At 36.6% G+C, this 27,465-nt stretch overlaps 1 long non-coding RNA gene across 1 annotated transcript in view; it reads right to left on the reverse strand.

Moving 5' to 3' along the window:
* Window positions 1-1,510: 1,510 nt before the first annotated feature.
* Window positions 1,511-27,465, reverse strand: part of LOC129203602 (uncharacterized) — a 97,200-nt gene continuing 71,245 nt past the window's right edge. The window contains exons 3-4 of the long non-coding RNA XR_008576090.1: window positions 7,514-7,628; window positions 1,511-3,999 (exon numbers count right to left, since the gene is read on the reverse strand). This is a non-coding gene — a long non-coding RNA (uncharacterized LOC129203602). The remainder of the gene's footprint in view (window positions 4,000-7,513; window positions 7,629-27,465) is intronic.

The raw sequence follows: 27,465 nt of genomic DNA on the forward strand, positions 1-27,465 counted from the left end.
TGGGCATTTTTAAGATTCAGTTGGTCGGGGTGCTGGAACATCTTATCTAGACGGTGCTTTTGCCTAAATGGAGCTTTTGCCAAGAAAGTTTGGACAAGAAGATCCTTGAGGTCCCTTCCAACCTGATATTCTATGTTTCTATGATTAGAAGTAAACTGGGACTAGCCTGTGAATAAGTTCCTAACTAGGGAGTCATGTACTGATGCTTAAATTATTAAATGTTTATTCTTTCAGGCTATAAATCATAGACTAGATTTATAATAGATCTGTTCTATTAAATTTAGTACCCAGAAACTGCTTTTCTGCTTTAAAAAAAAACCCCAAAAAACAGGCTTCTACAGCTCAACACATCATCCCCTTCCCCAAGGACAGAACCACAGTTCAGAAAGGCAGGACAGAAAGCGCTGGAGAACTGTTCCAAAAAAGCAGCTCAAACTATGTGGGGACAAATGTAAGGTTCCACACATAGTCAGGAATCATAAGCTCCAGAGTCACTCAGGACAAAAAAACCTTGGAATATTAAAGCGCGAAGATAAAACAGTGCTAGATATGAATATCCTTCTCCCACTTTGGGCCTGATGAAGTCTCACCTGGAAAAATGCTTTTAACTTTGGAAAAATGTCTTTAAAATAGATAAAGAAAAAGACGACCAAATTATCCCCAAGCTCCATTATGGAAAACGTAAATAGTAATCATTCTGTAAGAGTTTAAAAAGAAAAATAAGAACACAACCAGACTACAGGATAGATTTTTGGTGAAGCTGGAGAACTTCAGTTGCAAGATAGCTGTTTTCATGACTTAAAACAATGCAATTTCTGCTTTGGGAATAATTTATAGTTAAAATTAAAAAATCCCTATCCCAAAAATTTTGTTGCCTTCCTTATTTTAAAAATAATTGTTCTCAGTTATATTAGCCAATATGGATAGAAGAATTAATTCATACAAAAAGCCTTGCCCTGACATAATCTACAAATGCTAAATGAATGACATTTAAAAAAAAAAAAATCACTTTTCAGGGTGATAAACTTGAACACTTGAGACTGTCAGACGTATTAGCAATAAAACACTGTTTCTCTCTCTTATATTACATTTCAAATAAATCAATACTTAGCCATAGTTATGGCTCTCACCAAAGCATCGCAGCTCTGTTGTCTGGCAGATTTTTGCAAACTATCAATTAAATTGGAAACTGTAGAATTTCCTAAAATATTTCTGAAGTATTACTTAAACACAGGACTCAGGTTTCTATGTTGCAAGTAGGGTTTTAGGAAATTTTCTTAAAAGTTTAAGAAACCACGTCATGTAACCAAAAATCTATGCAGAGGTCTTTGCAAGTAGTTTTGAGAACAGATTTTTTATCTGTATAAACACCATCGTATAGTTAAATTGTCTGTTAAGCAACAGAAAGTGTTGTGTAAACTCTCAAACCAAATGCAGCCCTATAACCCCTCAGAAACAAACTAAAAAATAAAAAATTGTGACTGCAAACCCTGAAAAAGCATACTCCTGGTACAGTAAGAACATTTAACACTGATAAAACCATTCTTCACACCAGCTTACAACTTTTATGCATAAGGTTTTACCTGAAATAATATTTTGACAAAAGTTAAAGAAATTTTAGAAAATACAATAAAAGTGCATGCATAGAGCTTATAATACACACACTATGTATTTTCCAGAGAATACAATTTGTCTCAGCTGTTACTATTTATTATCAAGTCAACCAAAAGTGCAATAGCAAGGTGTAGAGGCAGTAATACAAAGCCATATTAATCTATTTATCATATAATAAGTGGATGAAATGAATCTTTGTGCAGTAGAACATGTTTCAAGAAGTCATAAAAACAACCTCCCCACACTCAATTTATGTGCTATTTTTTTTCTGAAGAAAGTCATGAAGTCTCAAATTTCTGTTGCAGAAGTCCTAGAAGAACACCATGACTAGGATTTTTTAAATTAAGAATTAATTTAGTTAAAAAGTTAAAAATTAAGAATTAGGCAAGAGCTATTCCTAACTCAAGAGTGGCTTATATTTTCTGACGTTTTGGAGCAAGGTTACACATATGCATGACCCCATCATCTCAGTGGAGGTTCAGCAACTTATGAACTGTGTCACCCTCAAAATCTTAAGCATAGAAAAGAAATAGACCATAAATATAGCCAAGACTTTATTGGTAGCACAACTGACAATCTAATATAAGAATCGTTATTAGTTCAGATCTAAGTATTACTAGCCATCAAGCCAAAGGACATTTTGAGTTGGTTCTGTCTTCATAGCTTGTTATGCTATCACTGCATATAATTTTTGGCCTCTCTGCAGAGAGAATTTAGTGCTCACACGAACAAGCAAAGACATCTCAAGAGAAGGTAAAATACAACGGAAAAATACTTTGCAAAGAGAAATCTAGGCAAAGCTCATTCCTCCTCACGCAGTTTTCTTTTCTAGTATTACAATTCTGAACTTGGGCTTTTGTACAAGGCCTTTCTTCGGATAGTGCACCCAGTGACCTACTGCGTGAGGTAGACATGTTAGAAGGTTACATATATTCCACAAGTTAGAGTTCTGTTCAGACCGAGGACAGCATACCTTTTTTTTTAGGATGCTACATAAATTTATTTTTCAAGAATTTTGGGAGATTTCAGGAAATCTGTAAAAAGCTCCCTCTTATCTGGGCTCTTCTTTCAAGGTGGAAAACTCAAGGAAGTTTTGTAATTTACCTGTATGAATTTTCTTGAGCAAGAAGATCACCTTCATTACGTAACAAAGACAGTGAAAATACTCAGATTGAAGGCAAATAGATGCTGTCCTGGATTAGGCATCTGGAACATTTAAAACATAACCACTCAACCCACACTCATAAACTAGATATAAAGATGAAGGCTCCCACTAAACATAATACATTCTTCTGTACATTTAAGCTAATTTATGATAAAAAGGACTAACTTTCCTTTTAAGAGTAGTATTATTTTCTTAATTAATTTTAAACTATTTGTTTTGTTCAAAGTACAGTACTAATAACAGTTTATAAAACTATACCTGATGCACAAGAAATTGAAATTTTTCAAAACTTTTTTAGAAAGCACAGTTATTCAGTGATGACACTGATTAAAGCAAAAAGAGTAATAAAAATAAAAAATGCAATATATTTATATGTAATAACACATTAATTTCAATAGACTAATTGAAGTGAAGCTTTGGTAGAAATGACTGTTTTTCATTTCCAAAGCTATAAATAAAACTGATAATTTATGATGATATCTTTGGATATTATTAAAGTTACCTTTTAGGTAATTTTGTCTTTTAATGGGCACAGAACTTTCCCATTTACTTCTCCTTCCCTCCAGTCAGCTGTAACAAGTATTTCATTTCTTTTAGAAAGAAAATTTAATCTAATTTTCAGATTAAACGAAACAGAAGAAAAATAAAATATATTGTTTCTAATGAAATGTAGTTTTGCAACATACTTCAGCATGTCAGCCTCTGTGACTTGCCTCGGAAGGAAGAAGCTGCAGAGGATTCAAGAACACAATGCTCAAAAGATGAAGAACATCACCTATAGCCTTAGAATTTTATAACTGTGTGACTGTAAAGGATCATAGGATAATTCATGTTGGAAGAGACCTCAGGAGGTCTTTAGTCCAAATTTCTGACCAAAGCAGGGTCAGCTGTGAGGTCAGACCATGTTGCTCGGGACTTTTACCAGTTGTGTCGTAAAAATCTTTAAGGATGGGTACTGCATAACCCCTGGGCTACCTGTTCCTTTGCTTGACTGTTCTCAGAGTGAAAAAGGTTTTCCTTCTATCCAATGTGAAACTTTTCTCATTTCAAGTCACATTCCTCATCTCTTGTCCTCCCACCATTTACTGTTGTGAAGAGCCAGGATCCATCTTCCTGACTACCATTTGTAGACCTTTGCAGGCTGCTGTTAGGTTTCCGTGAACTCTTCTCCAGACCTGGTCCCTCAGCCTCTCCCTTCACAGGTTATGTGCTGATGTCACCTGCAACAAAAGTTGGCCTTTGGTGGATTCATTCTAGTTAATCGATGTCCTTCCAGCAATGCGTAAGGCTTTTGGCATTGTCTCCTGTAAACATCCTGTCAGACAAATTGACAAACTGCCGGCTAGATGAATGAACAGGGAATGGACCGAAAACTGGCTGAACTGCTGGACTCCAGCTGGAGGCCAGTCACTAGTGATGTGCTCCAGGGGCTGATACAGAGTCCAATACCTTTTAACATCTTTGTGAATGACCTAGAGGATGGAGCAGAGTGTATACTCAGCAAGTTTGCAGGTTATGGAAAACTGGGAGGAGTGACTGATACACCAGAGGGTTTCACTGTCATTCAGAGGGACCTTGACAGATTGGAGAATTAGACAGGGAGGAATCTCATTAAGTTCAATGCAGGGAAATGCCAAGTACCGCATGTGGGCAGGAATAACCCCAGGCACCAGCATACAATGGGGGCTACATAGCTGAGATTTTTTCAGTATATCCTTATTCACTACCATCCAGCAAAGGCTTTGAAGTATTTTTCTGTAAGTAATAATATGTAACAAACAAGTCACTAAATTTAAGGATGATTTTGTGGGTGAAGTTGAACTTTCAAAGGTGAAAATACATTTGTGTGCAGCACAGATGGAAATTAGATTTAGAGATCTAAAAAAAAAAAAAGATGCTCATTTTCCACTGAAACAGCATCACCAAGATTAAAATGATTTAGAAGATTGCCAGTCTTAAAAATTATTTTTTTAAAAAAGTCCAATCCTAGTGAAAGTCTTAAAAGTTACTTCTTGCAACACGTTGCCATGAATTGTTTCATTATTCTAATTTTGACACACATTTTCCCTAAAAAGATTCAAAAAGAAAATTTTGCAAAAGAGGTTTTTCAAAATGTTCTTTTCCAAGTTTCAGATGTGTTCATACCATGTTATCATACCATGCAGCAGGCAGCAGAGGAGTTGGTTTTGGTAATTAGTTGTGCAAGACAGCTTTTAAAACTCACCAGTAGTAGTATCCCTATTCATTATATGTTATCATTAAGCTCTTTTTATACCCTACTGCAGCATCTCAGACAAAACGGTTGGTCTCAAGTCCTTTGCCTAGAATACCTTTCACAGAATGTAAGCAAGAGGTTTGATACAGTTTCAGTGGCACTTTTGGGGCTACCAGCTTGCTAGCGGAGCTGTTGTTTGGAGGTCAGTTAAGACAAAGGTAAATTAGCCACCAAATATTACCCAAGTATTCTTAATAAATGTAGTGGTCCTGACGGGGAGACTATTGTTTATTGAGGAGTTAGTGCTCCACTAACAGTTGACCTGAGGAGGTGCAGGCCTGTGGTGTACTGCACATATTAGTTGGCCTCAAGGACTGTGCTGTGCTACACATATCCTTTGGTGTAGGATAAACTCAGCTAGACAACCATAATGGAAAATCCTATAGCTGGTTACCAACTGGCATCAGTGATGATGCCACTGGCATGTCCTTGTCTTTACTCTGAAGTGAAGGAATAGGTTTTCATAAAAACATTCTCTTGAAGAAAATCCTAAAAAACTCTAAAGACTGCAACAACAGCAAACCTTACTGTGAATGGGAATTTTGCTCAGCATGCCATTCTCTGACCAGAGGGGTCTGTGTGATGTACCATCCCAGGTGTCCATCATCAGGGATGTAATATTTTACAACTTACTATCACCTTTTCTGGAATATTAGTATGTGGCTTTCTTGTTGGGATTCAAAAAGAACCAGCACCTCCCAGTGCAAAACAATAAATATAATTGTTAAGCCTATACTAAAATTCAGTATAAAACTCTTCTCTTCCTTTATTCTATACCCAGCACTGTTGTCCCTGCAGGGCCCAGTCCCAGGATGATACATTAGTAATGTCTTCCAACATGAGCTTTGGTACATCATTGAAAGATAACTTTAGTCGTGACCTGATGCTGAAAAGACAAAATGCTACATGACCTTGCTAAGACAGTGAAGCTCAGAATTGCGACTGATGATATTATACAAGAATAGGTCCCAGTGTGCATGTTTTAAGAGCCACAATTTCCTCATAACATCTTGCTATTTATGTATATTTCTTGCACTTTTTTGGATTCACACAAACCCATATATTTCTACATGAATAATAATTCCATGGCTTGAATTCTTAGTTCTCTATTTTACTGGCACCCGGAGCTTCTCTAGACATGCATTTAGTTTCTGACATTTCATGGAGTTTTTCATTGCTAATGTGATACCAGATATTTTTTCAAATAATTTCTGAATATCTAGTTAAATCATTCTTAACATAGTTCAGCATTACAAAAAGAAACACACACACACACACAAACCAGACATTTATCTATTTGTTTTCGAAAGTGAAAACTTCAAGCATAGAGCATTGCTTCTAGATACAGAACTTTCAGGCAGACTATGAAAGTGCCAGTAGAGAGCATTTTTATGTTTTTTGTTTGGTTCATTGGTTGTTTTTTGTAGGTTGGTTTTTTGGTGGTTTTTGTTTGTTTGTTTGTTTCTTTGTTTGGTTTGTGTTGTTTTTTTCTCTTTTTTTTTATAGTCTAGAAAGATCGCCTTTACCTGTTCCTAGTGGTTCAAAGATTGTGGCCAGAGACAGCTAGAAACATGTGAGCAGTAGGAGGTATCGCAAGGACAGAATTCCAGCTCTCATTTTGTTATTTTATTCTCACAGATATTGTGGGACCACTGTAGGTCATATTTAATGCGTATTGCTCTGTTGCTTGCCCTCATGTACTTTTAATCTAGGGATCTTTATCTGATTCTGGACTGTGCATTTTCATTTCACTACACAATCCTAATTTTGTGTTGGCACTGAAAAGATTACATAGAATGAGAGAATTTCCCTACATTTCTTTTCTTTATTAGCTCCTGTTCCATATAGATTAAATACACTGCCATTGTCAATTTCTTTTGGCTTAATAGTTAGGCTATGCTATTATTGAAAGAATCAACAGTAATTATGGAACATTTTAGCAAATGGAAAGCGGGATAAGAAGGTTTAGGTTCATAATGTTATTAGAGGCAATGATAGTAGAAGTAGTGAATGGTTTATGGATTCAGACAATCCAATAAAACTCATGAGACTAACACTTAATTACAACATTGTAAAGCAAATGTTTTGTCTTCCTTCAATGTCTGCCTTGAAAATGTTTTATATTAACAGATACAATACTGGTATGGAACTGTCCTGGTTTTCAGCTAGGACAGAGTTAATTTTCACAAGAAGCTGGGAAGAGACACAGACAGGATAGCTGACCCAAACTGGCCAAAGGGATATTTGATACCATTGCATCATGCTCTGGATATAAAGGGGGAGCTGGCTGGGGAGGAGGGGTCGATGCTCTGGGGAGGGCTGGGCATCGGGTTCCAGGCAGTGAGCAAATTGCGTTGTGTATCACCCACTTTGTATATTTTTATCAGTACTGTTGTTGTTATTTCCCTCTCCCTTTGCTGTCCTAGTAAACTGTCCTTATCCCAACCCATGAGTTTTACCTTTTTCTTCCGATACTCCACCCCATCCCACCGGTGGAGGGAAGGAGTGAACAAGCGGCCGCGTGGTGCTGAGCTGCCAGCTGGGGCTAAACAACGACAGGAACCTATCAGATATCTGTAGAGAAAACAGATTGATCATGACATATGGGGCTTCAGGTCACACCAGCAAAATCCATTTTGTAATTTTTTCTCAACCAAAGTTTTCGAGTATCAACTGCAAAAAAATAGACGTTTGTTAAGTATGTAAGTACATAAAAAAAGACCTTGAGCCTTAAGGACTACAAACTCTGAGGAACGTTGAAAAACTCATATTCTGAAGGAGCACAGCATATACCCACGATTCTCTGATCTACTATGGCTTTACCACATATGTGGCTAACTTTACATCATGGTGGAATTTAGGGTGAGGTAGCCATAAAAACAGAACCACACCACTCAGCAACATAAAATCCAACATTTATTTACTAAAAGCGGGACAGATATAGTGAGCAAATAGCAATTTAAACACATACAGACACACATGCACACCGCTTAAGGTCTCCGGTCCAGCTGTGACGAGCATTATGGCCGTGGTGGTGGAGTACGCTCCCTGCAGCTGGCTGAGGCGCTTGTCCTGGTGGCCTGGCCTCTACGTGTGGCAGTTCCACCCTGGGCTTAGCTTTTTGCACGGCTTCAGATGCTTGTGGATGTATCCTCTCCTGAGAGGTTAGTTTGTTCACTGTTTGTTGATTTCTAGATTGTCCCGCAAGCTACCAGTGACCTTGCTGCTTATATCACCCCAGGCTAATCTCTTTGAATTTCACTATATCTAAAGCCAGTTAGCACAGTTTCCTGGGTCACTCGTGTTACAGGGAGGTATAACTGTGATGCTTTGTTTCTTTCCCACTCGTACCTAAAAAATTAGAGCAGGGCAGATGTAATCCAGAGGTAGGTGGCACATCTCCCCTTAACAATTATCTGTGCTTTCCTTTTTTTCCCAGTACATATGAACATCACCTAATGACATAGAGCTGGGTAGTGTAGCCAAGGTCTCATTTTATCTGAGAGATACTTTTGGGAAAATGTTACCCTGTGACATTTTAAATACTAGGTCAATCTCTCACATTCATACACACATAATTTTTTCATAGTTGAAGAGAATATGTATATATTTGCAATAGCTTCACCTGTTTCCAAATAATTTTTGTGACTTAATTTATGAAAATTTAGGGTTTATATACCATGTACTATGTGTAACTGCTTAGATGATTAGATATTTAATTATCCTGCATGACATCAAGAGCTTCAACAGTTTAATGGAATTACATCAAAATATATGTACAGTCAGAGTTTGTACAATTATTTTTTGAGATAGTTACTTTTTTGAAATAGTCATTTATCTTTCTTCTGAATTAGACCAATATAGTATTCATTTTACACAGCTTGGCATTAAAATTTATTAAATTGTCCAGCTGGCATCATCTCAGTTTTGCTTTGAGGTTTGTTGGGGTTTGGTTTGGTTTGGGTGTTTTTTGGTTTTTTTTCCCCCTTCCTTTTTTCCTTCCAGTAAATCAATCTTATTCAGATCCCACACTGTCCCCACTCATGAAAAGGACTGCTAAGATCTGCCACTTGAATCATATAGAATTTATTATATCTTGTGATATTCCTGCAATGGAAACAGATTGACGTTATTGTCCGCTGTTTTATATTTAAACAACAGAAAGTTTTTAAATGGCTCCTGGATGCTTTTGTCAGTACAAGTTACAGAATACAGAGGATTCTTGAAGCTTGTTCTGTTAGGCTGTGAATATTTCCTCTAATTTGTTTCCTGTTTGTTTGTAGTTATCATAAACCCCAAAGTCTTCTAGTTTGAGGGTGTTTTTTGGTGGGGTTTTTTTTTCCCTTCTTTTTTTTTTTTTCTTTTTCTCCTTCTATTTTCAGATTCTTAATGTAAAAAGGTCAAGCCTCAGTGAAGTATTGATATTAGTAGAAGAGATACTTTTCTGGCCGGCAATATTTTATTAGAAAACAAATGTCTGAACAATTTTATGCAACCAAAAAAAAATTACAAGAGTCAGCAACTGGGTCCTGATAGCTATAGCACAGTAAACTAAACACTTAAGTATAATAACTTAAATAGTTATGCTGGATGTGCTACATCTCATTGCTTTAATTTGGGGACCTCAGATTTCACCAGGGAAAGAAAAATTCTCTTATCTTTAATAGTATGGATTAGTAAAGAGTAATCACTTCCAAAAGGATTTGGTTGGAAATTCCCAAGGTTACTACTTAAGAACCAATAAGAATTCATCTCTTAGACATTCTTTCCTTTAACTGAAAATTTCAAATTCTTGAAAATTACACTAAGCTGTAATTTCATAATTGTTTGCAGTTGAGACATTCATTCTGATTGAGTGAATTTTTTTTGCACATCTACGATGTCACTGAATATGAATTTCAAATATTTAACATGGACAAATCATCTACTTTTCAATACTACTGCAATATTTCAGAGCAAAATTATAGATCGCTTACAAACTGCTATCCTATTTCCATTACATGCTTTCATAACACAGACTTGTTTCATTTTCAGTGGTATCTAAACCTGTTCCCGTTAGTGTGTGTTGTGTAATATGGCATTTGGGACTTGCATAAATTGCAAGTACTTGTATGGTACCAAATTTGATAGATTTAACTAAGTACTTCTTTTTCTTACTAGGAATTCTATTAATTCCTTTTTAATTGTGAAATGTATTGTATTTGCACATTCTGCAGATGCATTTTTGTTTTAAATACTGTGTTGTTGCCATGACAACCACAATATTAAGGTCCAGCTTGTGTATCAAGATGGCTGAGTGCAGACTACCTTTTTCTTTGTAAGACACTGTCTCTGGGAGGTTACAGAAGGCTAATTTAGTTTGGTAAAACTTAACAAACGCAGAAGTCTTATCATGTACTGTATACTGTACATCACATCGCGCTGGGGCGCAGTACTCGGTTGTTGTGTCCTTCCTTCCTTCCCATTAAATGAATAGGGGTGAAAATGCTGAGAACCAGCCACCATGAGCTAACACCTTTTGGAGTGAAAAGTAAGCCGCCTGCGTGTAAAACATCTGTGTGCCACCACAGAGAAGGGTTGTTCAGAATTTCAGGGGGTTTCTCCTGACACAGCCCCAACCTGCCTTAATGCTTCTCAGTTTGCGGGAGCTCATCCTGATGCTTCAGCCTTTGTTTGCTTTGTAATCTAAGATTGAGGCTGTGCATTATTCGCTGTGTAAGTTTACTCACATTACAATATAGTGACGGGTGTGATCACTCCCACATCCTCTAGAAAGAGAACCTTTAGACATGGTTTATTGCTTGACAAGCTGTCTATGCTTGCAGGATTTCCTGCGCCTGTGTGGTGTCACCTCCAGGTTGTATCGAGCAGCCACACTGTCTAGAGGACAGATGGAAAATACTGTACATCACTACGACCTGTTACTTTATACTTTCAAAGAAAAAGAACCAAAGTGTTTTTCTTACTCAGGAGTCTCAAACAGAAATTTGCTCCACTATACATGCCTATTAGCCTACTTTCTCTATACAGTGAGAAATAATGCTCCATTAAAAAAAAATAATAAAATACAATGACTGTTTCTAGAGCTTCTACTTTGTTCCAGGACTAAGAATATATTCCCTTTCTCCCAGTTCCTCTGATTATGCACCTCTGTTTCACATGAATAGTCAACGTTATTGTTCGGAGTTTCAATTAAACAGCCTTCATTCTGCTTTCTCACTGCCTTAGGCAGTAGGTCTCCAATATTTCTCAATTCTGAATAATAACGTTTCAATGACGACATCTCAGATAGAACAGAGGGAGCTACAAGGCAACAACCAAAGTTAATTTCTTTTTCAGTAGCGATCATCAATCATTCTCTTTTTTGTATTTTTTTTTTTTAAAAAGAGGGAGTCACATTAACAAAATGCTCATATATTTGATATCTACAATTGATTTCCAGGAATAAACTGCATTAGAAACAATATTTTTTAATCCTTCACAAGACCTGATATCAAAATACATTTCTCTTTTTTAATAAAAACTAATACTTTCTAGTTTTGAGTTCCAGTGTTTGCATCATAATCTCATCTAACAGCTTAAATCATCATCTGACATATGCCGCGTGTAGACATAGAACATAAAACATCTGTTCAAAATTGAGCAGAATAGCATTTTGATTACAAATGCTAATCAAAACTTACAGAGTTATTGCTGAGGGGGAAAGGCCCACACCTCATCTCTAACATCAGGCTGCACTTTAATAGAAATAAATAAAGTGCTTACTCAGAAGGTGTCCAGACACAGCGCCTGTGAAGGATATCTGCAGAGTTTCAGCTTCTATCAGTTGCAAAGCAGGTGCTTCTGAAGTCTGCCCACAGAGCAGACTACAATGGGAATGGACTCTTGCACAACTGTTTCTTCCTCATGCTGCCCATAATTTTTGAGGTCAAAGTTCCTACAGTGCATGACCTTGTTAATTACCTAATATTTTAAACTGACTGTTCTTACTCTAGTACCATCTCAAAAGTTGTCCCCTTTCTTCCCTTCTTCAGCATGTTGTCATTTGTAATCTTTAGACAATTAGGGTTTTCCCTTGTGCATGCAAAAGCTATGGTTAAGTGGGAAATGACTACCATGGAAACTATGTTTTGCTACTATGTGTGAACTTGTCTTTTCAGGTATCCTGCATCTCCACCATAAAAATTAAAGGAACGTTCCTGTGACTTTTCCCAGTCAACATGCAAGCAGTTTGGGGTCAGAAAGTCCATAGCAGGCAGGATTATGACAGATGGTACAAAGACCATCACACAGGTCATTACCCACAGCAGGTGCATGTCCACAATATCAGCAAGACCAAGCAAACCTAGGGTGAAGACATTGCACAGCGCCAGCTGCACAAGGATTTTTAAAACGGGCCCACTGGTTACCCCACTGAAAATGCATACTCCTTTCTTCCATCTCTGCAGTCACAGGCCTCTGCAGAATTCCTACAACAACCGAAGAGTCTCCCAGTCCTGCATCCTGAAGGCTGCTGCTAGACTACCAGGGAAGAATCACACATACTGTGGTTGGTTCTGCCTGAAACTTGCTGCCATTCAAACAACAACTACAAGACCTGCATCTGGATCAGGACCTGTGGTCCTTTTACATCTCGTTGAAGTGTTTGGCCTGCTAATTTTGAAATAGAAAGCTCTGAGGGACAGGCTGGACATCAGCATGCTTAATGCTGTGAAAAACATCTTCTACCTGGAGCACATGATACATCTGCATGAGAATGCAGGCAAACTAATTCAAAGGGAGGATTCACAGCAGGGTTGGGTCCTTTAGCTCACATACATCTCGCCCAACCTCACTGCCCCCATCTAGGTCAGGGCTTTTCCATCAAAATATTCATAAGCATTGCAGCAGCATTCCATCAGCCATACCCCAAGGCAGGTTTTAAAAATAGATCTGGCTTCTCTCCCACGCTCTACATGGCACCAACACATTCTCTTGCTGTACCTCAGTTCCTTTGACTTAAAAAAAAACCAAAAACCAACCCCCCCAAAAAAAACCCACCAGAAGAAACAGACAAATAGCCAATTCAAAAATCTATAATAGGCACTCCTTTTAGCCCCTATCACATATTGTGGACTCTTTGCTTCTAACTATCCCTCTCTCTCCATTGCCACACCACCTGCTTGTAACACAGATCTTCTGACAGGTAGTGATGAGGTGCAACATTCATTCTGCTCAATCAGAGCTGCCTCCCAACTGTTCTAGCCCTTTCCTGCAGCTGGTCTCCACCTGCCTCCACAGTCTTCTCACACACAGACTTTTTGGATGAACCCTGGGCACCCACCACACACACTCAGCTGAACAGTTTTCTGATCCCACTGTTTCGAGCTGTCTGTGCTGTACACTTGGAGCTTGTGGATGCTGAGTCAGACTTTGCTTACACCTCTATCTTAAGTGGCTTACGTACTGTTTCTCCTCTTTCTATATGACACAGACAAGCATTCTTATAAAGTGTTTTCTTTCCTATCATGGTGTTACAAGGGCTTTAGGAAACTTTCTCCTTTCCCCAGTTTACTGCATTGACCTCTACCGCATGCCACTGCTAGCCAACATACCCAATCCAACACCCAAATCTCCTCCTCTATTTAAATGAATGCAACTGTATACCACACTTTATTTTCCAGGCAAAGGAAACCATAACAACAATGGGAATATTTCCATGCTTACAGTTCAAGGGATGTCATGGAATTAGGGAAGAGATAGGAGGGAAGCAGAAAGCTGGAAGACACTTGAGTATGAATTGCCTATCCTTTTCTTTTACCACTCTTCTCAGCAGTGTGGCTGTTCTCCTCCAGGTGAAGGAGGGCATCCCACCTCCATGTATAGAGTAATCTCAGTACAAGTAAAGAGAGAGGTCCATCCAGACCTGAATCTACTTATGGCCAATCTCCTCACAGACTGCCACTGCAGTGTGCCTTCCTTGAACCTCAGGTTGCTTTCCCTTGCAATCGTACCCTGCTGTGAGAACGAGAGGCTGCTCTGCAACCCTAAGGGTAGAAATACGTACTACGATCCTCTAAGTGCCTGTCCAGTGCAACCGCAGAGCAGCACAACAGCACGAAGGAGTGCATGGAGTTACAGTACATGGAGATACAAGGCCTACTTGGATATTGTTGGAGGGCACAAACAGGTCCCAGAGACATTTTAACTGCTGAAATGTAGCTGGGAATTGTTTGGGAAGATTGGTGGTTAGCATGAGCCAAGCTGATGCAAGGAGGAATTCTAACAACCTACTTGCATAGATAAACTTGTTCTACTTATGGGAATGTTCTCAGGCAACTTAATTTACTAATATAAATGTAGCCCTTAAGTACACACAGTAGACCAGGACTTTGTTGGTTTTTTCCCCCAGCTGTGCTAGTTTTATGCTGCCAAGTCACCACCTCTGTGCGTTTGTGAAATGTGTATAGAAATTGTGTCCTGCATCAAAGATTTACCCTGAAAGAAGATCTGTTGGGGGGGGGAGGGGGGGGAAATACTAATACAACCATACCACTGTATTTATAGCTCCCTCTCATGGTATATATTCTAAAATAAGCATCTACAGAGAGAATTAGAGCAATGTAATTATAGCAGTAAAAACTATGCCAGTAATTTTTTCATGTAGACAAACCCTAAAGGATTCATATTCCAACAGAAATGTGTAAAGGTTGCAATATTCTCATGACCTAGGATTCTTGAGAAATTGCATCTGTGATCATGAGTGTAACTACATTGTAGTTGTTTTGTTTGGTTGTACTGTCCAGTTTGTTAATTCATATCACATGATTTTCTCAAAGACATTTTTATGCAACATGACCCTTAATTTTTAGATTGTGGATTTTAAAAAAAAAAAAAAAAGGAAGCACATACTTTGTTCAAATCAGATCTTTGTTTTCTGAGACATTCAAAATAAAATTTCTTAAAGTTGTTTGGAATGGGTAAGGGAGGGGAAAAAGAATGAGAACAGGAGAGGAAAAAAGAGGTGACAGTTTTATAGATACATTGCCAAGCTGAAAGACATGTGCATAATGATGTACAGGTACCAGTATTTTATAACATAAAAAGTAATAGAAGTTGGTTGAGGAGAAAGAGATGAACTTTAAGTGGGCATGAAAGCTCTTTTCTGAAGTCTCATATCTTGCCAATATTTATTTGGGTTCCCATATGCAGCATTTTTATTTATCACAAACATGCTTGCAAATAAATTTAATTCAACCAAATGTTCATCTATAAGCAAACAAAAGAGGTCATAAATATAAATGAAATGATATGGTAGAATCTACTTATAGCTATAGTTACTGGACAGCTTTAGGTGCAATATCCTTAGTAATTAAGAAGATGTTTACTCCTATTATCTGTAATCAGACAGCAGGCTATGGAGAGAAATCTAGATAATGAAGGTCTTCATTCTGCCACCCCTACTGATATTGATTTCAAAGGGAAGCAAACAGACCTCTAATACATATCATCAATAAGAACAGGATAAATAGCATTTTGAAGGAAAAAAGTAAGATTCCAAAGCAAATAATGGTTCCAAATCATATTTTCTGAAAGATTTACATTGGTTAATAGTATAACAAAGAAAGAATTCTATGTTTGCAGGTAAACATAATTTTACACATCATTCAGAGAAAAAAAGAGGCCATTTAGGTACCGAACAGAACACACAAGTTCGAAGTGCCTACATGTGATCCCAAGGAACTACAACTCAAAGCTGCAGGTGATGAAGCGCAAGGAACAAGGCTTTCTTGCACTAAGATCAAGATGTTTAAGCACTGTACAAATATTTCACAATAATAATCTTCACAAGAAATCACAACAAGAAAAGGACTGAAATTCTGTCAGATGAAAGAGAATTGTGCGAGGAATGCGTTCAGAGATGCCAGCGCTGATTGAGTCAGCCCAGCTGCTGCCTTCCAGATTAGTCATCTATACAGCGCTCTCAATATGTTGGTTGTCAGATTGCCAAGCTACAACTGCAGTGAACTAAACTCTTTCCCTTTGCAGGAGAGGCACACAGTTGGAGATATGAATAAAATCTGTACACTCTGCCATTTAAATTAAACCTTATGAACAAATAATTATTCTGCTGCTGAAGTATTTTCCACAATTTTGTACGATAAAACAAGACCCACAAAATACAACACAAAGCGACTATAGTCACACATTTAGATCTAGAAGCTCTTGCATGATTGCAATTATCCCTTAATTTGAATACTTAAACTGAAACTGGAAAACAGAGAAAATTCCTTTCTTTCAAAAAAACCCCCCCACCAATCCCAAAACCACAACCAAACACCACCCCACCACCACCTCTCACTCTTCTGTTTAGCCTTGTATACAGTACAAGCAATATTCAAGTACGTGCAACATTCAGACTGCAGCAGACCTCAGAGAAGAAAATGTTATTGAAATCAAAGCAATGAACGTCTTTTTCCTTAGCAGTAGGTTATACAGGCAAAACGAGTGAGGTTTCACAATCCCATTCAACAGCATTTCCTGCTGACAGTCGCAGGTGAAAAAAGAGGCTTCCAGAAAGCACTGCAGCTGAGTTCCTGCAGGTAAAAGCAGCAGGAGGCTAGCAGGACTGGCTGCTGAACCTGACTGGTAAAGGACACCAGGAAAGGCAGAGGGCATGGGAACCATGGGTAATGGAGATTTGAAAAAAAAAAAAAAATATTTAAGGTAAATTCTAAACACAGGTTGGTATAAATAGTGAAACTATGTTTGGTATGAGAATTTACAAGAGCATTTTCTGCTGGAAGAGAAATTCAGGTGCTGGAAATAGAAATATTTTAACTCTATATTGGATAGTGAAAGAGACTTCAAAGTTTTCCACTCAGTCTTTGTTCACTATTGCGCAATTAACAAGAAATTAACCTTTTGCTACTGTTAAGTCAAGGTTTCCATACACTATCAGATGAGATTTATTTCTGAAGACACCTTATATATCAATTCTCTCATGGCTGAGTTTCACAGATCACAGATTGGACACAGTAATTTCCCATCTTGCAAGCCTTCATACCACTGAAACAATGGCCTTTCCTTTGTTAATGAGTCTTCAGATGAATCTCTTGATACTATTTTTGCCATAATGTCTATCATTTAAATATGCTGGTTTAATTTGTGCTATTAATGGGAGATCAGTAAAATCACAAGGTAAAGCAATGCTCCAGATGTCTAGCGTTCTGCAGACATTAACACCTGTATGCAATGGATAGATACCTTGTATTAGCTTCAGCTTTTAGCTGCAAAATTATAATTACTTTGGTATGACATACCAGAATATGTCAGTGATAACATACTGTGAGAAGTGACATTATGCAGATGGATACTAAGTGATATGTCCCAGCTAGATACCACTTGAAAGTCACAACAGCTCCTTTCTCAGAAAGCAATACAATTGTTTTTCAAAACTTAGAAAACTGAGGTTTGTTGCAGGACTAATGCACGTAGTTACAATACATCTCAAGGATAAAAAAAATTATGAGCTCAGCTGAAAGCGGTCTTATTCACTACCTTGAAACAAATATGTCAATGCTTTGTTCCATCACTTAAATGTAGCTCCTGTCATTAATCGTTATTAAGATGGGAAAAAAACTTCCTATCAAAGTCTGGAATGTCCCAGACTTTATCTCAGATTACTAATGAATCCTTCAAATTAAACTAGCATTATAGACTTCCCTTCTTTTCCACAATGTATAAATAAATATGTATCTTTTTGAATGTGTATATATACTTAAACAGTGGCAGTCATTTATGATTGTATTTCAGTATCCTTTATGCAAGATATAAAATTTAAAAAAAATTAAAATCACATGGCCATTGAGGAGCTGCAAGAAGTAAAGTTATCTCCCAAAGCGAAGCCATGATTGAAAGGCAAATGATTCTGGTGTGTTTGTCTGCAACTTATTGTATTCAGGATGTGGATAAGCATCCATATAAATTACACATAAATATAAAACTTGTGATGTTTTAGACAGCAGATGGACACATTAACCAGACGGTATTATTTTTAAGAACAGATGACAGAAACGTTTTTACCTAATAAAACTGCTTCAAGAAAGTAAATATACACTTTATTTCAGGCAGTTTTGAGGTAAAAACATAATTAAAACTTACAGCTTTGGATGCACGGTAATCTCTTCTATCTCTTTTAAAAATAAAACCTGTTTTGGCACTTCTACAGATATACTTCATTGGTCACAAAAATGCACAATTTACTTGCTGTTATTACATAAGTAAATATAGCAGCTTGAAGTCTCTACTGAAATGCAAGCTGAAATGTCTGAATATTACAAAAAAAAAGAAAAAAGGGTGAAATTAGCATTAGAGCAATCATAATTTCCTACATAAATGGGACTTGCAAAGGATATTGAGAAGTCCAGCTGAGTTATAACAACACTAAAATACAAACCTAGAGTACTTTTCACAAAGAATCTCTAGGAGTTCTTCAACTTAGCACAATTCAAAACACCTTCAAGTTAAATTTTTCTCAGCATTTCTATTTTGAAATAGCTTTCTGAAAGGTGGAAAGACAGAGCCTTTTCAATACAAAAATTGAATTTCTTCTACAGAAGAGTAATATTCACTCAAACTCTAATTCCAAGATGTCCATGGCAGACCCCAAGCAATGAAATAAATGTTTCCTTTAACAACAACTAATTAATAAGCTGAAGATAAAGTAGATTAAACACCATTAAGAAAACAGCATCATTTCATGAAGAATCAATGAAAACTGAAAAAAATGTTGTAAGAAACATGGAGCAAGAAGAAATAAGTGTAGCTCTGAGTCTCAGTCTTGATCCCTAAGAACATTATGATGGCAGGAAAGATAACGTTGGACTGCAGTATTGATATAACTACTAACAAAACCTCAGTTTTCTTGCTCTCCATTTATTTCCACAATCTGTCTGTATGTGATGCAGAATAGCAAGTAAACCCCTTTTATTTGAAAAGCTCCTACAGCTCAAACAACCTGTGGTCAGAATTGAGGAGATGTCACTGATCAGTTCCTTTTGTCATCCCATTAGCACTCATATTTTGTTGCTCTTAGGTTTCTGTACCTTCCAGCCACCTTCAGCACATTTCTACAGTGGCATTGACATGAAATACTACCCTGTTCTTCTGCAGTTAGTTCCATTATGGCACCACCTCCTCTGAGAGTGGTCTCATCTAGAGGAGGAAAAAAGTAGAGAGACCAGGTTTTTCTCCACAATTTAAGTTTAACTGTTTCTACATACAATCTCTGCTCTAGTAGTGCCTTGATAACAGAAGATGGGAAGATGAATGACATAACGCCTTTCTTCTGTTTAAAGAAGACTAGAAGAAATCCACCAAGTCACAGGCTGTTAATTCTGGTATTGGCACTTGATAGAAAACACACTGGAAAGTAAAATTAGTGACCAAATAAAGATAACAGTGTGGGAAGGAGCCAACATAGTTTTTTGAGAGGAGAATACTGCCTCAGGTCCCCCTGGAATTTTCTAACAAAATCAAGAATCATGTAAAGAAAGGTGGTAGGGCTGACATTGCCTACACAAATATAAAATGAAGTAGTATATCTGTCTTTTTGTAAAAGAGTGAAATGCATCCAAAATCATGACTATCTATAGTAGGATAGGTTTTTATATTGAAAAATAAACAGTGGGTTTTGCCAACATAAGAAATACAAACTTTTCTAAATTTTCTCTTGTCTCTCTCTTCCTGTTTTATTTGTATTTGGATGCAAGTCAGAATTAAGTAAAGAAAACAAAGGTGTGAAGGTTTCTCAACCTTCAAGTTGAATGCTAGAAAGAAACTGCTGGGATTTCATTATAATACAAATTGACTAGTTTCTCAAAAGTGTCCTTTGATGCATTGACCAACACATTAAAATGTGACATTTCTAATGGGGAAAAAAATAAAAAGGGCAGAGAATATTTTGGAAGATTAAACGTTACATCTTTGAGGCCATCACTGACAACATAAGGAAACAAAGGGCACAGTTCCCATTTTGCTTCCATTTCAAAGGTCAGAAAAGTAAGGCATTTTTGGCTAACTTGGAAACAATGAAACAAAAGTTCACAAGATGTGCCTAATGCCTTTGGAGTCTTCTACAAATTGATGGCAAGCACTGCTGTCCAACTCTACTTTCATAAAAGAAGGAGTGGCATTGTTTTGCAATAGATATATAATGCTGCAGAGTTAAAAAGAGGAAAAGTATACCATGCCCTTGGAAAGTGCTGTAAAGCACATTCTAAAGAAAGACCTTTTTGTGAAATCATCAATATGTTTAAAGAGGATCATTAGCAGAAGAAACACAGAAAATTTGCTTTATTCCAAAAAGCAGTGGAATTATCAGTAGCATTACAAACAGCAAAAAAATCTAGAAAACTCAAGGATTCAGTTATAAAAGATGTAGATGAAAACTGCTTAGGCTCTTGCAGAGCATTTTCTGACACAAAGGTTGAATTTACAATTTATTCGTAAATTTAAGATGGCAGCATCCCAGAAAGTAAAAGCAGATAAGGAAACAGAGCTTTGAATTGGAGTCTCCAGATGAGCCACTCAGAAACATTTGTCAAAAACTGAAGCAAAAGAAGACCTTTTACTCTAATGGTGAAGGAATGGACAACAAAGTCCAGCTTTTCCCATTGGATGGAGAACATAAAGTAACACAAATGCAGGGTTGTAAAGCTTTGAAAAATAAGTCTCTCTCATATTTACAACCTTTGTAGGAATACAAACATTGAATTTACGGAATCAAATCTGGAAAGCAAAGCTTACATGGACAAAATGTCTATCAAGGACTTTATTGGGTTGTTTAAAGAAAAGTTTTAAAAGAAACTTACAGCCATTATCGGGAGAGGTACCTACAGATGCGCGTATCAAAACAGTCTTTCTCAATTGCTATTTTTGCACCACTCAGAAAAAGCTGAACAGTCGTTTATAATACTATAATCCAATGATCATTGGATAATATCGCTACTTATTTCATTGAAAAGGGAAACATTTGTTGGTTTCAAGATACTTTTTAGTCTTGGCCCCATAGATATCTGTTTTTCAAGCAGTGGAAAATCAAAGGTGTGGCTGTCTTCCTAAAAGTTGCAGTGCTAAGCAGTCTGGTTTAAAACAGGTACAGTTTGAGAAGGATTGCTTGTTCTTTTTCAGAGGAAACCAGATAAGCACTTTTAGTCAGAGTAGTTTTGAAGAGATCAGCATAATCATCAACATTTCTTGAGCGGTGTACAAGATATTTCCTAAATAATTAAGTACTGCCAAAAAAACTATCTAACCAGGGTGGCAGAGTCATTGCTACTAGTTATATCACTTTTCATTAATTGCTAGTATTATAGTATTATTATTTCCCTGCCCGTAGCAAGGGGGTTGGAACTACACGATCTTTAAGGTCCCCTCCAACCCAAACCATTCCATGGTTCTATAAATGTTATAATATACAGGCCATAGGAAATAAAATCCCAACTCTGAAGAGCTTACAGCCTTGAAGCAAGCCACCCTGCTGCAAACAAATAATAAATGAATATTAAAAAAAAGATATTAAGACTATATATATATATATATATTTAGGATAAAAGGCCCCCATGTTCTTAGTGTTTTTTTCTATTTGCTGTATCTCTGCCCTGAGGCTTCCAAAATATAGTATGCACATACTCCGAAAGATAAATTCCTTCTTCAGCAATTTAACAATCAAAATGTATTTTCTGCAGTTCTTCAGCATCCTTCAGCATGAGGTTAAATATGACAGACTATTTCATGTAGAACTAAAAATATGGATGCTAACCTCATTTTCATTTCATGTGACAAATTTGACAGCATGCTGTAGAAATAAGATGATGCACAAGTATAAACATACATGAAAATTCAGTAGCTAGAAGATACAAAGCAGGCCGCATCAGCAAGTTTCTGCTGAGATATGAGAGCATCTTTATCTTTCCACTTGCCATTTGCTCACTGCCTTCTACTTATGAGTCATAGTTAAACCTTACCATGGAAAAAGAAAAAAAAAAAAAAAAAAGAGAAAACAAAGAAAAGAAGAAAAGAAAAAAAAAAAGAGGAATTACTTTGAGAGAGTTCAATTTTATCCAAGCTTATTCCTGTTAAGCATGAGCAGTCACACTCAACTTTGCTGACTTAAGGAAAATAGGAAAAAAGTTTCTTCACCCTAAGACCACAGCTAAATACCACTCTATCTATCTCATTCTATTCCCAAACACATTAAGAAACAAAAACTAATATGAAACTGGAAAATTAAGAAGAAATGTAAATAACAAACTGGAGAATCCATAAGAAAGGACACTTCTACATTTGTTGTGGTGTAAGAGTTTCAAATTTTATTAACTACTCAATGATTTTAGAAGCAGTAAGGACAATAGACATCACATCTTCATAAAAAATCATTAACTGTCAGTCAATAACCATGTTCTGTTGTCTTGAAAGCAGAGAAACTGTAGAAGAAAATCTCAATATACTTTCTGATATTGGAAGTGTGATGTACTGGAAGAGTGGAAAGTTATGACTACGCATGTTAATTTTGGTCTTCGTGTACTATATGAAGTACGTACTACATAAAAAAAATGTATTTGAGCAATCTGCAGCCTCATGCTGTTGGAAGGAACAGGTGGAAAACTGGAGAGCAGGGATGATTCATCATTATCCTTAAATTATATTTCTAGCCAACAACATGGTACCAGTTCCCCTTGCTAACAGAGAGTAGAGAGCTGGATAGAGAGTGGGAGAACAATCTTTCTCACAGTTCCTATGGTCTTAAACATGAGAAAATATGTAGACAAAGAAAGCTCTTCTCAGCAGTTACCACTGATAGTCAAAAGAACTCTTAATTTTCATGATTTTGCAATCACAGCTCAATGTTAGTAACACTGAAAAATTTAAAAGGAGCAAATGTGAACAGGAGAAAAAAAATAGAAAGAATTTTCCACTTAAACTCCTTAAAGATTAAATGCCTTGACAATTCAGGCATTACTTTTTCTTTCCCCTCCCCTTGGTATATATTACTGTCTTAATAGTATATATTACTGTCTTAAAACTATCTTGCTGATCAAAATCAAAATGGTGAACTGAAAGACATCTAAGGAACTCTGCTAACATGTGCAGGAGGTCTGATGAGTTTGCATTTATTAAACTGGATCAGGGATCTCAGTGCTTTGAGGGCTAGTTTTGCATAACATGTTTTACAGGTTAACTGTACTTCACAGGTCTTATTTAACTTCTTCATTGACATTATTTGACATTATTGCACAGAAAACATCTATGTTTTTGTCTAAGGCAGACCCCAAACAAGGGTTAACAGGACAGAATTTTTTAATAGTCTAAAAACCATTACAATATAAAGATTTATTTTCTATGAAATCATTGATATAAAAAAATAAAAGCTTTATTTTTTCATCACTTCTGAAAATGTATATGACTAATACTTCTGATATCTAAAAGAACTATTAAGCCATAAGATAAATTTGCTAACCACACATATTTAAGAAAATGCAAAAAAAAAAAAAATCTACTATGACGAATGTTCTCATAGTAAAATTGTCAGAAAGCATTGAAATAATGTTTAAAAAACCGTCTCGAATCCACATGAAGTCTATGAATTAATTAGAAGAGGGACACACATTTATTTGTTGGGAGGAACAGATACCCATTTCCTTTTATCCACATGAAAATAATATTTACACTATTTTACTAAGAACAATATCTTCTCTTAATATGAAAAATATGAAAGGGCATTTCTCACATCAGTATTTATGGTCAGATTTTTCCATTAATGACATCATAGGAGAAACTATAAAATTTTCTGGTAAAAAATAGGTGTATTTTTTCCTTTGCTGTTAGCTATTCAGATAATTTCATACATATAATTGTCAATTACAAACATATCCTGAGATCAAGTACTTTGAATCCTCTCTTACCAAACTGTTTTAAAATTGAAGTATTTTCTTTATGATTTCATTCAGGTTCTATTTACATTACTATTTCTTTGGATTAACACTAAGCTTGTAGAACGAATGTTTGGAAACTGAACAGTTACAAACAAAAATGTACAACTTCAGTATGTAGTTTATAGAAGATGATGTTAGACTGAACTGAAAGCAATTTAATTTTAAATTAACTTTCAAACAGATTAAAGCACATTGTTTATAAGAGAATTTAAATTTTAAACCCAACATTTTTTAACATGCATAGGAACTAGAGCTGGAATTTAATTTCAAAATAGTGTTTTTCAAAATTCACATTTCATGTTATGAACTTTTCATAGCCAGTAATAAGCATCTTTATTTATGTCAATCAGCTTAAACTATAGTATTTGAACATCCTCAGAAAAAGACCACAGTAGCTGAGCAAGAACTGATCATGGATCCCATGCCCTTCAGCACAACGTGTCACAATCTCTAAAAGTGGCTTCTACTTGTGTGACCTTAATTACAAAGAATAAAAATCATAATATTATGAATTAAACTAACTTCATTGTCTGAATCTGTAACTTCAGTTTTGTTGTCCTGGTAACTACTAAAAGAGCCTTGTTATTTAAGTGCTCCATTTTAAGTGGTTATTGTTTATACTAGTGTATGGAAAATGGCTCATTTCTTACTGTGAGTCCTTCTTACAAGGATTGGAGTTACCTGTATTTTAGTGTTAATCCCAAACTTTGATTTCCATGAATATTTTGCACACACTTAAGTGATTTTACCAGAAAAATTTCATAAATTCACTTAGCGCAACTTAAAGCATTCAAACCATATGTTATTCAACTGAATGCATATTTCAAAGCTCACTGTCACTGCATTACTGATCCTATAGCCTCCATATTTCACTAGACACATAATTTATGCTATTTTGTTTTTATTTCAGAATTGTGATAGCTCTCTTAGAGATGAATGAAGTTGATCCAGGATGAATCCAGAGATGAGCTGGCAGGAAATAAATTTATGTCATCTGGAATTAGTTAATCTTTGTTATGTATTTGATTTGTCATTGGTGACTAAATTTCCCCTATTGAGCCTCATCTTCACCTCTTACATACAATATGGATTGACATGAAAACTTCTTGCCAGGATATTAATTGCAGTCTAATGCTAGCTTGTTGTTAGGAAAAAGAATGCCTTTCTTCCAACATTCTTCAGTGAAGAAACTTACAATTTCTTTGCAAAATTACGAATCTAAAGGCAATGAAGTAAAGCAGAGAGTTCTGATGCTCACATCGTGCCATATATTTCTAAGTGTCTAAATGTTGATCCTAAGCTAAATATCCGCTTAAAAACATCTTTATTTAGTCAGTATTGGAGAATTATATTTTTAATCGTACTTTGCTTTTTTCTTGAGGTGTATGTACCCTTCATGTGACACCACAATGGTACTCTGCGCTATTACTGGTCAAAACCAATTCTTCTTCCATCACAACAAGAAAACAGAAGGTAAGGGGAATACCTGCAGTTAGTCTCTTATTGGTAAAATTAATATTAAACTTCTTTCTTTTCCCGAATGCCTCCCCTTTCAAAAGAAAGATGCACATTTGCCTTGCCGTAAGGTCTATTATACATGTGTCTTACAACACTTCATAGTCATTCCATCATAAAGCATTTGCTGTATTCCTTTGACAGGAACCGGGGCGGGGGGGGGGGGTGAGGAGGAGGAGGAGAAGGAAAAAAATAAACGCTATAGCTTGTTACTGAATGATAGTTGGAACAATGCCTAAGTTTCTGTTTCACTGTTATAGAGTTCTGCTCAATGATAACTACTAGAAAGAGAAAGAAGTTAAATTTCACATACAGTTTTTGGAATCAAGCCCTTACCATGTCCGTATCTCTTCTCCACATCAAATGTCAGAATGCTTAAGCTGAAATTCTGAGTATCAAAAATTGGTTGCTGTCGGGGACCCTATCTACAGTAAGATGCTGGACATTTATAAAATTTGAGACATTTAAGATACAGAAAAGAAATACCTTCAAACAAATATGTGAAATTTGCAAAACTCTTCACACCAAACTGCTAATTAATTCACGAGCACTCTGGTTAAACTCTCTTCTCTTGTGTGTCTACCGTGGGATACATCAGCAGGACTCAGAAAACAAACAGAAAGGTCTGTGATGAGCTACACAGTAGCAAGTACTTAAGGAAATGGCGCTGGCAGTGACTCCATAATGTCTGTTTTGGCATCCTTTGGAGCTGACAGAAGTGATTTTGACAGTGCCATATGCTCAGGAATGAAGGAACTCTCAGGGGATAACAGGCGACACTTGCTTTTTCTCTGGAGAAGTTCATTCTTGAGAACTATTCAGTAAGACAATTGCCAAAATGCTTCTCTGGAGTATCTGAAAAAGTTAGATTTGTGTAGGCAAACATTACAGAGTGGGGAGCTTTAGGTAAGCTAAATATGAGATTTTAGAATTCTCCCTGAAGGTCTTTTAATTCACTATACTTGTATTTCAGAAAGACTGTGAGGTTGCTGTAGAATATTTGGTCAGAGTTCCTAAAAGAGGAACTTTGATTTGCTAAGCCTAAGTACAGTAAATATCCTGGGGCCCAGTCTAAGGAATGAATAACATTGAATCTAATGCCTTAATTATTAAGAGAAAGGGATGATTTAGCAATCATCCAGATGAACAACTGCACCAGGAATTATTTTAAGTGATGCTAATATACTAGTGTCCTGTAAAAAACCAGTCATAATATCCAAAAAATACTTTAGAACCATTTTCACCAATATTTCATCAACATTTGAGTAACTCTAGTCAGAACTGTAAATGAAACACATTTAAGTCTGCATGGAAAACTTGAATCAGTGTTGTGGTTTAACCTGGCCAGCAGCTAAAACAACCACACAACCATTTGCTCACTTCTCTCACCCCATCCAGTGGGATGGGACAGAGAATCAAAAAGAAAAAAACAACCAAACAAACAAAAAAACTCCTCATGGGTTAACATAAAGACAGTTTAATAGGACAGAAAAGGAAGATAGTAGTAATAATGACAAAAGAATATACAAAACAAGTGATGCACAGCACAATTTCTTACCACCTGAAACCTCTGCTCAGCTAGCTCCTGAGCCACAATCCCACCTCCCAGCTAGCTTCCCCGGTTATATGCTGAGCATGACATCATATGGTACGGCATATCCCTTTGGTCAGTCGGGGTCAGCTGTCCCGGCTGTGTCCCCTCCCAGCTCCTTGTGCACCCCCAGCCCCCTCGCTGGTGGGGTGGTGTGAGGAGCAGCAAAGGCCTTGGCTCTGTGTGAGCACTGCTCAGCAGTAACGAAAACATCCCTGTGTTATCAACACTGTTTTCAGCACAAATCCAAACCATAGCCCCATACTAGCTACTGTGAAGAAAATTAACTCTATCCCAGCCAAAACCAGCACAATCATCAAATCAATAT

This window comes from Grus americana, chromosome 2, assembly GCF_028858705.1.
Source record: "Grus americana isolate bGruAme1 chromosome 2, bGruAme1.mat, whole genome shotgun sequence".
NCBI lineage: Eukaryota > Metazoa > Chordata > Aves > Gruiformes > Gruidae > Grus > Grus americana.